Genomic DNA, 15,266 nt, shown 5'->3' with positions numbered 1-15,266 from the left:
CTGCATGTCTGCTTGCTTCCCTGGCGTAGGGCAGTCAAGGAGTCTGACCAATGCAGGGGCAGCTATCTGGCTACATGATAGCCCCTCTGTGGGGCCACCTAGTTGAGTTGCTGTCTTCTGGCTTCTCCCATTTTCTTTCACATCCTTCATCCCCCCCTCCCCACTCCTGCCCTAAAAAGCCAATATAGTACAGTGGAAAGCATGCTGGATTTAAATTTTTGCCCCTATATGTCACCAATATGACTTTGGGTAAGTCATTTTACATCTAGCGGCCTAAGATTCCGCATGTAAAATGAGGGAACTGGATGGATGACCTTGGAATTCTCTTCTATCTCTAGATCTAGAATCGTTTCCTCTTTGAAGAAATGTTGGGAAAGAGCAAATGTCCCTTTTTGTTTTGAAGGAAGAGAGTAGAAGATACATACCATAGGTCAATGTGATTGCTTTTGAGTCATGTAAAAATTCTAGAACATATTTCTTTTGTTTAGATTTTTTATTGGTATTTTTTTTTCATTAGCTTAATTTCAAATATATCCATCTTCTGAGAGGCAGCTAAGTGGTGCAGTAGATACAGCTAGTCTGGAGTCAGGAAGCCCTGAGTCCAAATTTGACCTTAGATACTTACTAGCTATGTGACCCTGGGCAAATCATGTAATCTTTCTGCCTCAATTTCCTCAACTGAAATATGGGGATAATAGCACCTTCCTCCCAGGATTGTTGTGAGGGTCAAATGAGATAATATTTGTAAAGTGCTTAGCACAGTGCCTTGCACACAGTAGGTACTTAATATGCTTTTGTTTTTTTCCTTCTGTCTCTTACTCAAAGAGCTATTGCTTGTAACCAAAAATAAGGAAAGGGGAAAAACAGTTCAGCAAAATTAATCAGCAGAACAACTGACCCCAGATGCTGTATTCCACACTCCTTGTCCCTCATCCCTACAAAGAAGGGAGGGAGCTGTATTTTTTCCTCTCCCTTTCAGAGTCAAGCTTGGTCATTATAATTATACAGTGTTCAAGATTTTATTTTATTTACATTGTTGTTTTTTTTCTTCTATTTACACTGTTAGAACATACTGGCCAAAGTATAGCAAACACATAGAAAGAGAAGTAGCCATCACAAAGCTAGCATGACATCATCTAGAATATGTCATGTCAGACTAACCTGATTTCCTTTTTTTTTTTTTTTCGGAAAGGCTTACTAGATCAAAGGAATGCTGTACATATAGTTTACCTAGATTTGAGCAAATCATATGACGAAATCTCTCCTGTTACTTTTGTGGATGAGATGGAGATATGTAGGCTATATAAAATATGTTTAGGAACTGAGTAAGTGGCTGATTGCAAAAGGTAATTAGCTCTGTGTCAGCTTGGAAGGAGGTACTTAATGGAGGGTGTGAGGGATCTCTCTGTGGCCCTGTGTTATTTAATATTTTGTCAGTTATTTGAATAAAAGCATGAAAGTGATTATCAAATGTGTAGATGACACCAAGTTCAGAGTGATAGCTAGCATACAGGTCAGAATTAGGATCCAAAAGGATCTTGAAAGATTAGAATGTTGGGCTAAATCTAATAAAATGAAATTGAATTAGGAAATACATACATCTTGCAATTGGTTCAACAAGTTCGCTTCCCATGTATAGCACAGGAAAGGCATGGCTAGATAGCAGTTAATATGAAAAAGATGTTTTTAATATTGGGGGGGAGGTTTTAATTAAGAGTGTAACAGGGCAGTCAAAAATGATAATACAATCTTAGGCTACATCGTAAGAGTCATAATGTCCAGAATGAGAGATGTTCTCCTTTGCTTTTGTCAGACTATGGTTGGAATACTCTAGGTGACACATTTTTTTTCTTTTTAATTTTATTAATTTATTTTGATTTATTAATAATCACTTCCATATGCTTTTGAGTTTAACATTTTTCTCCCCTTTCTTCTCCACCACCCTCCCCAAGACGGCGCACAATCTGATATAGGCTATACATTTACATTCCTATTAAACATATTTTCTTTTTTTTCTTTTTTCTTTTCTTTTTTCCATATGCTTTTGAGTTGAAAATTTTTCTCCCTTCCTCCCCCCACCTCCCCAAGACGTGCACAATATGATATAGGCTTTACATTTACATACCCATTAAACATATTTTCACATTAGTGAAGTTGTAAGTAAAAATTAAAAACAATACGAGGAACCATCAGAAAGATGAAGCAAAACTCAACAGAAAGTAAAAATAAGTGATAGCGATTCGACTTCCATAGTTCTTTCTTTGGATGTGGACAGCATTTTCCATCCGAGGCCTCTGGAGATGTCTTAGATCCTCATAATGCTGAGAAAGGTTCAGTTTAACAATCTTAGTCATTGCATAACATGGCTGTTATTGTGTACAAAGTCCTCTTGGTTCTACTCACTTCACTCAGCATCAGATCATATAAGTCTTTCCAGGTTTTTCTGAAGTCAGCCTGTTCATCATTTCTTATAGCACAATAGTATTCCATTACATTCATATACCACAACTTGCTCAGCCATTCCCCAATTGATGGGCATCCTCTCAATTTCCAATTCTTTGCCACCACAAAAAGAGCTGCTATGAATATTTTTGTACATGTGGGTCCTTTTCCCATTTGTTTGATCTCTTTGGGATATAGCCCTAGAAGTGCTATTGCTGGATCAAAGGGTATGCACATTTTTGTAGCCCTTTGGGCATAGTTCCAAATTGTTCTCCAAAATGGTTGGATCATTTCACAACTCCACCAACAATGTATTAGTGTTCCAATTTTCCCACATCTCTCCAACATTTATCATTTTCCTGTTTTGTCATGTTGGCCAATCTGATAGGTGTGATGTGGTACCTCAGAGTTGTTTTGATTTGCATTTCTCTAATCAATAATGATTTAGAGCATTTTTTCATATGACTATAGATGGCTTTAATTTCTTCATCTGAGAACTGTCTGTTCATATCCTTTGACCATTTATCAATTGGGGAATGGCTTGTGTTCTTATAAATTTGTCTTAATTCTCTATATATTTTAGAAATGAGGCCTTTATCAGAGAGACTGGTTGTAAAAATTCTTTCCCAATTTTCTACCTTCCTTCTAATCTTAGTTGCATTGGCTTTGTTTGTGCAAAAACTTTTCAATTTAATGTAATCAAAATTATCCATTTTGCTTTTCATAATGTTCTCTATCTCCTGTTTGGTCATGAATTCTTCTGTTCTCCATAGATCTGATAGGTAAACTATTCCTTGTTCTCCCAGTTTACTTATGGTATCAGCCTTTATATCTAAGTCTGAACCCATTTTGACTTTATTTTGGTATATGGTGTGAGATTTGGGTCTATGCCTAGTTTCTGCCATACTCTTTTCCAGTTTTCCCAGCAGTTTTTTTCAAAGAGTGGGTTCTTATCCCAGAAGCTGGGGTCTTTGGGTTTATCAAATAATAGATTACTATAGTCATTGACTACTGCGTCTTGCATATTTAACCTATTCCACTGATCCACCTCCCTATTTCTTAGCCAGTACCAAGCAGTTTTGATGATTGCTGCTTTATAATACAATTTAAGATCTGGAATTGCTAGGCCACCTTCCCCTGCATTTCTTTTCATTAGTTCCTTTGATATTCTGGACCTTTTGTTTTTCCAAATGAATCTTGTTATTATTTTTTCTAACTCTATAAAATAATTTTTTGGTAGTTTGATTGGTATGGCACTGAATAAGTAAATTAGCTTAGGTAGGATTGTCATTTTTATTATATTAGCTCGGCCTACCCATGAGCAACTGATGTTTTTCCAATTATTTAGATCTGATTTTATTTGTGTGAAAAGTGTTTTGTAATTGTGTTCATAGAGTTCCTGGGTTTGTTTGGAGGTAGACTCCTAAATATTTTATAATGTCTACAGTAAGTTTAAATGGGATTTCTCTTTCTATCTCTTGCTGTTGGGCTTTGTTGGTAATATATAGAAATGCTGATGATTTATGTGGGTTTATTTTATAGCCTGCAACTTTGCTAAGTTGTTTATTATTTCAAGTAGTTTTTTTGATTCTCTAGATTTCTAAGTATATCATCATGTCATCTGCAGAGTGATAGCTTTGTTTTCTTCTTTGCCTATTCTAATGCCTTCAATTTCTTTTTCTTCTCTTATTGCTAAAGCTAAGGTTTCCAGTACAATATTGAATAACAGTGGTGATAATGGACATCCTTGTTTCACCCCGATCTTATTGGAAATGCTTCTAGCCTGTCCCATTACATATAATGCTTGCTGAAGGTTTTAGATATGCTATTTATTATTTTAAGGAAGACTCCATTTATACCTATGCTTTCTAGTGTTTTTAATAGGAATGGGTGTTGTATTTTATCAAAAGCTTTTTCTGCATCTATTGAGATGATCATGTGGTTTCTGTTGATATGCTCAATGATGCTGATAGTTTTCCTAATATTGAACCAACCCTGCATTCCTGGTATAAATCCTACCTGGTCATAGTGTATTATTCTTGTGATAAGTTGCTGCAATCTACTTGCTAGTATTTTGTTTAAAATTTTTGCATCTATATTCATTAGAGAAATTGGTCTATAATTTTCTTTCTCTATTTTGACTCTTCCTGGTTTAGGTATCAACACCATATTTGTATCATAAAAGAATTTGGTAAGACTCCTTCTTCACCTATTTTCCCAAATAGTCTATATAGTATTGGAATTAATTGTTCTTTAAATGTTTGATAGAATTCACATGTGAATCCATCTGGCCCTGGAGATTTTTTCCTAGGGAGTTCATCAATGGCTTGTTCAATTTCTTTTTCTGACATGGGGTTATTTAAGTATTTTACTTCCTCTTCGTTAATCTGGGCAATTTATATTTTTGTAAATATGTATCCATTTCACTAAGATTGTCAAATTTGTTGGCATATAGTTGGGCAAAATAATTCCTAATTATTGTTTTAATTTCCTCTTCCTTGGTGGTAGCTTCCCCTTTTCATTCTTGATACTAGTAATTTGGTTTTCTTCTTTCTTTTTTTAATTAAATTAACCAAAGGTTATCTATTTTATTGTTTTTTCATAAAACCAGCTCTTAGTTTTATTTATTAGTTCAATAGTTTTCTTAATTTCAATTTTATTAATTTTTCCTTTGGTTTTCAATATTTCTAATTTGGTGTTTAGTTGAGGATTTTTAATTTGTTCTTTTTCTAGTTTTTTTAGTTGTATGCCCAATTCATTAATCTCCTCTTTTTCTATTTTATTTATGTAAGCATTTAGAGATATAAAACTTCCCCTAAGAACTGCTTTCTGCATCCCATAGGTTTTGGTATGTTGTCTCATTATTGTCATTCTCTTGAATGAAATTATTGATTGTTTCTATGATTTGTTGTTTGACCCAATCATTTTTTAGGATTAGATTATTTAGTTTCCAATTATTTTTTAGTCTATCTTTCCATGGCCCTTTATTACATATAATTTTTATTGCATCATGATCTGAAAAGGATGCATTTAATATTTCTGCCTTTCTGCATTGGATTGTGAGGTTTTTATGCCCTAGTACATGGTCAATTTTTGTGTATGTGCCATGTACTGAAGAAAAAAGTATATTCCTTTCTATCCCCATTCAGTTTTCTCCAGAGGTCTATCATACCTAACTTTTCTAATGTTCTATTCACCTCCTTAACTTCTTTCTTGTTTATTTTGTGGTTAGACTTATCTAGTGCTGAGAGGGGAGGTTCAGGTCCCCCGTATAGTTTTGCTGTCTATTTCTTCCTGTAACTCCCTGAACTTCTCCTGTAAGAATTTGGATGCTATACCATTTGGTGCATATATGTTTAGTAATGATATTACTTCATTGTCTATGGTGCCTTTTAGCAGGATGTAGTTTCCTTCCTTGTCTCTTTTGATTAGATCTATTTTTGCTTCTGCTTTGTCTGAGATCAGGATTGCTACCCCTGCTTTTTTACTTCAGCTGACGCATAATATATTCTGCTCCAGCCTTTTACCTTTACCCTGTATGTGTCACTCTTTTTCAAATGTGTTTCCTGTAAACAACATATTGTAGGATTATGGTTTTTAATCCATTCTGCAATGTTTTTGGGAGAGTTCATCCCATTCACATTCACAGTTATGATTACTATCTGTGTCTTTTTCTCCATCCTTTTCCCCCTATTTATGCTTTTCTTTCTCCTTTTTCCTTTCTCCCCTTCACTAGTGTTTTGCTTTTGACCACGCCTCCTTCAGTCCCTTCCCCTTTTATTATCCCTTTCCCTTTTCTTCCCCTTTAGTCTTACTGCTGCTTCCCTCCCTTCTTTCCCCCCCTTTTTTCCCCTCCTTTTCTTTCCCCTTTTCCCTCCTGCTGCTATAGGGCAAGTTAGATTTCTATACCTAACTGATTATATGCCCTTCTTGAGCCAAATCTGATGAGAGTAAGGTTCAAACAATGCTCCCCCCTTTCCCTCTGCTGTAATAGGATTTTGTGTCTTTTCCTGTAATGTAATTTACCCTTGTCTGCCTCCTCCTTTCTCAGTACATTTTCTAAGATCAGATTGATCCACTTATTTGGATCCATTTAACCCACTTGATTAGATTTTTTTTTATCATTACATCAAAGTCAACTAATATCCACCCTCTTTATGTATACTCCTTTAACAAGGTGTAATAACAATACAGTTCTCAAGGGTTGCAAGTCTCATATTCCCTTGTAGGGGTTTAAACAGCCCCCCCCTTATTAACAACATATTGTATCCTTCTGTCCCATTTACCTTTTTAAGTCCTTCTTGAGTCCTGTACTTGAAGATCAAATTTTTTGTTGAGCTCTGGTCTTTTTATCAGGAAAGTTTGGAAGTCTCCTATTTCATTGAATATCCACCCTCCCTTGAAAAATGATGCTCATTTTTGCTGGGTAATTGATCCTTGGCTGCATTCCAAGCTCCTTTGCCTTAGGAATATCATGTTCCATGCCCTGTGGTCTTTTAATGTAGAAGCTGCAAGGTCCTGTGTAATCCTGACTGTGGTTCCATGATATTTAAATTTTTTTCTGGCTGCTTGCAGCACCTTCTCTTTCATCTGGTAATTTTGGAATTTTGCTATTATATTCTTGGCATTGTCAATTTGGGATCTCTTTCAGGTGGTGATCGGTGGATTCTTTCTATGGTTATTTTCCCTTCTGGTTCTAGGACTTCTGGGCAGTTTTCCTTTATGATTTCCTGAAAGATACTGTCCAGGCTCTTTTTTATCATGATTTTCAGGTAGTCCAATAATTTTTAAATTGTCTCTCCTGAGATTTTCCAGGTCGGTTGTTTTACTGATGAGGTATTTTACATTTTCATCTATTTTTTCATTTTTTTGTTTCTGTTTGACTGATTCTTGCTCTCTCATAGAGACATTAGTTTCCATTTGTCCAATTCTAGTTTTTAACAGATTGTTTTTCTGTTAGTTTTTGTACTTCCTTCTTCAACTGGCCAATTGTGTTTTTTAGGGACTTGTTTCTTCAGTACTCTTCTGTTAGTTTTGTCTTCCTTCTTCAATTGGCCAATTGTGTTTTTTAGGGACTTGTTTTCTTCAGTGTATTTTTTTTCCAATGGCCAATTGTATTTTTGAAGGACTCTTTACCTCTCTCATTTGACTATTAAAATCCTTCTTGAGCTCTTCTAAGAAGGCTTTTTGGGCTTCAGACCAGTTCATATTCCCTTTTGTTGTTGCAGATGTGGGTTTGTTGACAATGTTGTCCTCTTCAGAATTTCTGTCTTGATCTTCACTCTTCTCATAATATGAATCTATGGTACATTTCTTTTTACTCATGGTTTCTTTATTCCCTGGCCTTTAAAGAGATTGAGCTCTCCTGCTGGGGAACAGAGGGTACTGACCCAAGCTTCTTGTGTTGGGAGCCTAGGTCTTGGTCACTGGCTTTGCGTTCTGGGGCCTCTTATGCTGGGAATTGGAGGCTGTAGGTTTCTGGCAGCTTACCTTGTGTTGGGCTGGAATCAGAAAGGCTGGAACTTTCAGGCAATTCTAGGTTGCCTGCTTTTCCTTTCCTTTAGCTTTCTTCAGCTCCTTTTAGATGGGTGCAGGATGTTTATCTGCCTGGGGCCCCTGCAGTGTTGTCTCCCTCTTTCTGCTAATGCACTGGAGATTCCTTTGCGTGGAGTGCCGAGACTCCTGGTGGTTTTCTGAGCTGGTTTCCACCGGTTCCCCCCTCACTGAGGCACTGGAGGTCCAGGTGTTGGTGTTTGCCTGCTCTACCACCTGGGCTTCAGGATTTCAGCTCACTGGTGTTGGGTTGGAATCAGCAAGGCCGGGGCTTTAGGAAGCCTTTAGGTTGTTTTCTTCACCTCCTTTCAGATGAATGCAGGGTACTTATCTGCCTGGGGCCCTTGTAGTTCTGCCTCCCTTATTTTTGCTGAGGCACTGGAGACCGTTTGCTGGGCTACTGCACTGCTGCTCCTCGTCTTTCTTTTAGTTCAGGTGTTTCAGGGTTTTTTTTTTTCTGGGGTGATATTTTCTGGGTTTTCAGAGGTTGATAAGGGAGAGTGAGAGCTACTACCTTTTCACTCCGCCATCTTGGCTCCCGGAAGCGGAACCCTATTAAACATATTTTCACATTAGTGGTGTTGTAAGTAAAAATTAAAACCAGTAGGAGGAACCATTAGAAAAAGGAAACAAAACTCAACAGAAGAGAAAAAAAAATTCAACTTTCATAGATCTTTCTTTGGATGTGGATAGCATTTTTAGGTGCCACATTTTAAGAAAGATATTGATAAGCTAGAGAGTGTCCAGAGGAGGGAAACCAGGATGGTAAAAGGCTTTGATATCATGGCATATAAAGATCTGTTGCTCTTCAGTCAAGAGAGAAGACTTAGCAGGAACATGGTGGTCATTTCCAAGAATTTGAAGGGCTGTCATGGAAGCAGGATTAGATGATGTCTCCAGAAGGCAGAAGTAGGGGCAATGGGTGGAGGTCGCAGAAAGGGAGATTTAGGAAGGAAAATTGAGAACGACACAGGGAAAAGCCTCCCAACCATCCAGGCCATCCCTAAGCTTGAACCAGCTCTCAAGATGTTGTTGATTTGTTTCAGTCATGTCTGACTCTCTGTGACCTCATTTGGGGTTTTCCTTGGCAAAGATACTGGAGTAGTTTGCCATTTCCTTCTCCAGCTCATTTTACAGAAGAAGAAACTGAGGCAAACAGGGTTAAGTGACTTGCCTGGGGTTACCCAGCTAGTAAGTGCCTGAGGCCAAATTTGAATTCAGGTCCTCCTGATTCCAGGCCCAGCACTCTATCCACTGTGTCAGCTAGCTGTCCCTCAAGAGTCAATTGTTGAATTTTCAGTGTAAATATTTATACCTGAGCGGCAAATACTACAAGCTTGATTTATTGCTTGGTAGATTGTTTAGACTTTTAAAAAATGATGGAGGAAATACTGGTAATGCATACTTAACTTAAAAGTATGCGGAGCATACATTTTTAATTTCTAGAGAGCTGGTTGTTAAACACTTATCCGCACACCTCTGGCTGCCTTGGTGAAGAATAGACTCCTGAGTGCCGTTTTTCAAGCAAAGACTGGATGACCATTCCTTTTACAAGTTGTAAGGAGGGGACTCTTGTTTCACATGTGAGTCATACTCGATGGTGTCTGAGATTCCATTCAACTCTGAGATTCTGATTCTCTCTGGTTAATAATGATAACTCCCATTTCTGTAGTGCTTTAAAATTTGCAAAGTGGATAGTGTGTGTAGGTATTATTACCTTAGTTTTACAGAAGAAATAGATAAGGCCCAGAGATGTGAAGTGACTTTCTCAGAGTCCTATACCTAGTAAGTGCTGGTTGGAGCCAGGACTTGAATCTAAGATCAAAAGAGCCTTTGTCCCAAGCTGCACCTCTGTTCAGTGAGTGAATCAGGGTCCCTTTCAGTATGCCCTCTGTTTCTCTTTATGAATCACTTCTCTGCTCCTTTTTATCCCTATTCCTCAAATTGCGTAATGGGAAAAGACTTTACTCCTGGAAATTCATACTGCAAACCTTCTTTTCCACTTAGGTTCAGAAAGGATACCTTCTAAGTGCAGGGAGGAATCAGGGGAGCTGGGAGTTGAGGGCAGGCACTCTAGTATTAGGAGGCTGTACACCTGTGTCCATGGGAACACTTAAATAAAGGTTGATGGACAGACTCAGTATCCTTCCCATGTCACTGTCCTGGCCAGTGATGCAGAGGTGCTTCCTTGAATCCAAACACGTATCTCTGCATTGTTATATGGATAGGAAGTCACTTATACCTCCCTGCTCCTCTAATTTGGTATGGTTCAAAAGCTAGGAAGCATATTTATTTTGACCTCAAAGGCTGCCCCCTGGGCACAGTAGGAAGCCCAGATGGCCAGAGTGCTAAGCTGAGCACATGTGTAGGCCTGCATACCAGTATGGTAAAGCAGGAACTTGGTGATTTGGGTGCTTCTGGGTGTCAGGTCATGGTGCACACGCTCTGACAGCCACACACACGTGTGCCAGATGTCAGTATGCGCAGGGGTATGAGTGCCAGAGGCTGTAACCATCCTTTCCTGCTCTCACTGATAGACAAACACACGCTGGCTTCTTGTCACTGCTGCCACAGACCACTGGGCACTGTTGACAGTACCCTCTTCCCCTCCATCCCTCCTTCTCTCTGTCCCATGGGTCTGGTGGGCAAGGAAGCTGTCTGTATGTTTATTGTAATGCCTCCTTATCAGGGGCAGTAATTATACAGCAAAAAATGATGAACTAATCAGAGGACCAACGTTCTTTTGCTGCCTTCTCCAGATGAGGATTCACTTCTTTTGAGTTAGAAGATGATCCACTAGTGACCTTCCCCTCTCTGTGAGCTTCCTCTACTTCTGTCCCACATCCACTAAAAGAGTTGGGGTTCAGTCAGGAGGACTCTTTTGCCTCACCCTAGCATCTTTTTCCTCCCTCTTCGCCATCCCCCATCACCTAACCATTTTCCTTCTCTCACCTCCCCATATCACCTCTTGGCACTGCCAGGGAAAGAAAGGAGGGTTTTTTCAAGAAGTGAGGCAGAAAAGAGTGTAAGGAGAGAGGAAGGAAAGAGAGGAACCACTCACATTCACCTATCTTGTGTTACAAAGCCCTTGCTTTCTCTGCAATATCTGTTATGAAATAGGCATAGCCATTACTTAAATACCTTCAGTGATGGGGAGCTTCTTAGTACATAAGGTAGCACGATCCATTGTTTGCCATCTCTGTTAGAAAGTTTTTCCTTATGTTGACTGGAAGTCATTTCAGTATCGACTTTTCCCTACTCTCTGGGGTTAAGTAGAAAAGGTCTGATTTCGTCAGATACTTGAAGACAATGACCACAACCCCTCTAAACCTTGAGCTGATGCTTAAATGGTAGAATCTCTTGCTCCTTCACCATTCTGGCTACCTTCCTCTGGCCTTGCCAATGTCCCTCCCAACATGTGATGCTCAGAAAGGAACACAGTACTCTAGACATGGTTCAGTCCTGATTCTGTGCAACCCAAGATGGCATCATTTCTTTTTTTATTTATAGAAACAATGTCATACTCAAGATCTTTATTGATCTTGTGGTCAACTGAGATTCTCCCGTCTCCAGATCTTTGTCACACAAACTGCTACCCGACTAGGTCTGAGGGCTAGATAAGATGATAGTATGGTATAACCCTGAATTATAGAGATCTGAGTTATAGTCAGGGGTGTGCTGAAGATAGCTAATATAGGTTCTTGAGAGCTGATTGTTAAGTTTTTGGGGAGAGCATTTATACCTCAGAAATCAGCAATGAGGGGCAGCTAGTGACCCAGTGGATAGAGTACTGGACCCAGGCTAGCTGTGTGACCCTGGGCAAGTCACTTTGGTGGTTATTAAACTTCCACTAGTACCTGGCTGGTTATATCCCCAGCTCTACCAGTGAACTGAGCAAGTTACTTTCTCTTTCTTAGCTTCAATTTCCTCTTGCATAAAATGAGAATCTTCAATTAGATATCTAAGGCTCCTTCTAATGCTAGCATTCTATGTTCTGAAGCTCCTTCACTGCTAATATTCTATGATTTGATAAAACCTCTGCTCTCCTGGTTTTCTAGGTGTAGACAAAGGAATACTAACCCCCCAGGAAAGAGAAAGGAGGCATTAGGAACTTGTGAGATACAAAGGCCTGCTTCCTTGGACTGGAAACTCAGGATAAGATATTGACAGACACAAGGAAAACACAGTATCCCCTTTCCTAGTCTGGTTTTCTGTAGCTGGGCTGCTCAGTCTTTCACAGTGGTCATCTCTCTATCTCACCCTCCACTGCCCCAAGTAGTCTGCTCAGGGTGGGCATTTTCAGTACAGGTACAGCTTCGGTGGAAAAGGGTGGGGGTGGCAGAAGAAGGGATTCAGGTGGAGGAACTAGGTCATGAGGAGGTGGGAACCACAGGACATCTTGTTGGGTCCCTCACTCTGTGGCTGAGATTTCCTCCAAGCCCTGTTCTCTTAGTTAAATTCCTCCCCCTCTCCCTTTTACCCACCCGTTTCCCTACTCAGGCTGTTAAGGGGCAACTGTCCTGTTCTTGGTGGGTACTGAAGGTGGAGGTAATAGCATATCCAATGTTTTGCTGCCCATTAGCTGAGTGGCAGTCCTGTGTGCCCAGGCATATGACAGGGCCCTCCTTTATGCTTCAGAATTGCTACGTTGGCGGGAGAAGGGAAAGTGTATTGTGTGCAAAAACAAAACCAAGTAGTTTTTCCTTTTTCTGAAGGTGGTGATGGTGCAATTAATGGCTGAGCCATTACCTCCTCCCTCTTTTCCACCTCCCTCCCTGCTCCTCTCCTCTCCTTTCCTCTCATTCCCCTTTCTATCTCCCCCGCCCCTCTTTGATTTCTTTCCTTTGAAAAAGCAGCTATACCTAATGAGTTCAATTCACCACCTGGAGGAGCCTATCTCTTCAGGGGTTAGGCTGTTCCCTGTTCCCATCTCTGGCTCCTGGGCAAGGGGTAGGCATTTCCTGCAGCTGGGAAAAGATGGAAGTGGGAGTGGGAATGGGTGGGATGGGGTGTGTGTGTGTGTGTGTGTGTGTGTGACAAAAAGAAGAGAGAGAGAGAGAGAGAGAGAGAGAGAGAGAGAGAGAGAGAGAGAGAGAGAGAGATCATCTGGAATCTAGATCCCTAGAGTATCACTAGACACAGGGATTTTGGAAAGGAATAAAAGCAAGTCCATTAGAGTTTGGGAAATGCCTATTAAGGAAGGAGGCCAACATTGCTGATAACTGGGTGGAGTGGAATTGGAAAATCTTGGAGAATGATGCAGATGCCTGAAATTGTTCCCTCCCCACCCCCAACTCTGGCGTCACCAAAAGACAATTATCCGGGCTTCAGTTTATCTGGCTGTGAAATGGGACCAAGGTACCCCTCCCCCTGGGAAAACATAGAAGTTTATGATTTTGAAGAGGTCTGTAACTTGTATTCCCGGGTTAGTCAGTAGAGCTGTGGTCCTAACTTCCCTGGATCTCTCTTTGTCTCCTCTAGAAAGATGGGGTAATGGCTAGGATGGTGAATGCTTTTAAGGCTTCAGGTATTGGGGTGAGTGGTGGCAAGGAGTCCTGTAGATGTGGCTGCTGGTGGAGAAAATAAAAGTCAGCAGGGAATATGTACTGGGCGGGGGAGGGGAGCTGATGGTGGGCAAGGTGAGTTCCATGGTGAGAATGCTGACAATTGCTTTCCAGACATGTGCCAACTATTTCAAATGTGGTTGGTCAGAGCAAGATCAGGGAAGGGAGGATGGGATCAAAGCTTGGACCTGGTTTCTGTTCCCCTCTCAGCCCTCTAACCTTGACTATCCCTACTGGTCTGGCCAAGCACACACTAGGAGGGCCCTTAGAGGTCACCAATACAACCTTTTCATTTTTTTTTTCAGGCAATTGTAGTTAAGTGACTTGCCCAGGGTCACACAGCTAGTAAGTGTCAAGTGTTTGGTCTGAGGTCAGATGTGAACTCAGGTCCTCCCGATTTCAGGGCCGGTGCTCTATCCACTGCGCCACCTAGCTGCCCCCCAATCCTTTCATTTCACAGATAAGTAAACTCACCTTTGGGGGAGAGGAAGTCATTTGCCCAAGGTCACATAATGGCACAGGCAGGGTAGAACTCAGGTCTTCTAATTCCAGCTTTGTTTCTACTACTTTGGGTTGCTGCTCCTGTCCCAACCCCCACTCCTAGGATCGTTCAGAAAACAGAAACTAGGACAGGGCCCCCAGGAGAGAGCAACTTGGTGATTCCTTTAAGGAAGGAGGGCTGGGAGGGGCAGAGTGGACATTAGTCCACTCATGGAGCATTGGGAGAGGACCATCTTATGTCTCGGGTCACAAGGAATGATTGTCTCCAAGACCCCAGATCTGACGCTTCTCCTCTGGATTCCTCCCAGTGCCTGTGATTCTAACAAGGGTGCAGTACAAAAGCAGAAACTTAATGAAGGAGAAGGTAGGGGGAGGGGAGACAGAAGAGAGGAGAGTGGGAATGAGGGATAGGGAGGAGGAATAAAAAAAGAGTGGACAGAGCTGAGACATAATAGGTGATAACAGAGATGAGACAGCAGAGATGAGGGAGAAAAAAGGGGAGGAAGGTGAGCAAGAGGGGAGAGAGAAGGTATTTGGAGAAAAGAAAGAAGACACGAGAGAGTGGAGAAGAGAGAAAGATGAGTGAGAAAGGGAAGATTAAAGAAAGAAAGGCGATGGGTGAGAGGTGAAAGGAGAGAAAGCTTGGAGCTGAGAAAGAGGTGAGAGAGGAAAAAAAGAATAAAAGAGAGGTGAGAGAGGTAAGAGAGAGAGGAGAAGTGAGAGTTAGGAAAGAGAAGAAAGATGAGCAGGGAGAAAAGAGAGTAAAATGAGAAAGAGATGTATGTGGGTCTGGATGAATTAGACATCATTTCTCTCTAAATCTTGGAACTTGAATGTTGCCAGGGCAACAGGGCAATACCTGTTTTTTCTGGAGGATAAGATGTAGTTGCTAGGGTAACAGCATCCTGTCTTTTCAGGGACCGTCCTGAAATGTGGCAAGGGTAGTTGCCATGACAACCCTTTTTTGCCCCACTTAATCCTAGCCCATCTGTTTCAATCACCCCAGCGTTCGGAGTGGGGTTGGGGGTTATTTACTTATTTTATCTGGGGAGTAAGTTTCTTCTCTTTTTCTCCCTCCTTCTCCCTGGGTGCTGCTTTCCCCCTTCCCTGCCCCCGACCTGGGCCCTGTGGCCGGCAGGTGTTTGGGAGGCAGTTGCTGGGGCAACGGAAACAGGGCGTTTCAGAGGTGGTTGCCATGGGAACCTG

This window comes from Phascolarctos cinereus, unplaced genomic scaffold (genome assembly GCF_003287225.1).
Source record: "Phascolarctos cinereus isolate Bilbo 61053 unplaced genomic scaffold, phaCin_HiC Scaffold_2;HRSCAF=192, whole genome shotgun sequence".
Classification (NCBI taxonomy): Eukaryota; Metazoa; Chordata; class Mammalia; order Diprotodontia; family Phascolarctidae; genus Phascolarctos; species Phascolarctos cinereus.
Note: the sequence above shows the minus strand (reverse complement) of the source record.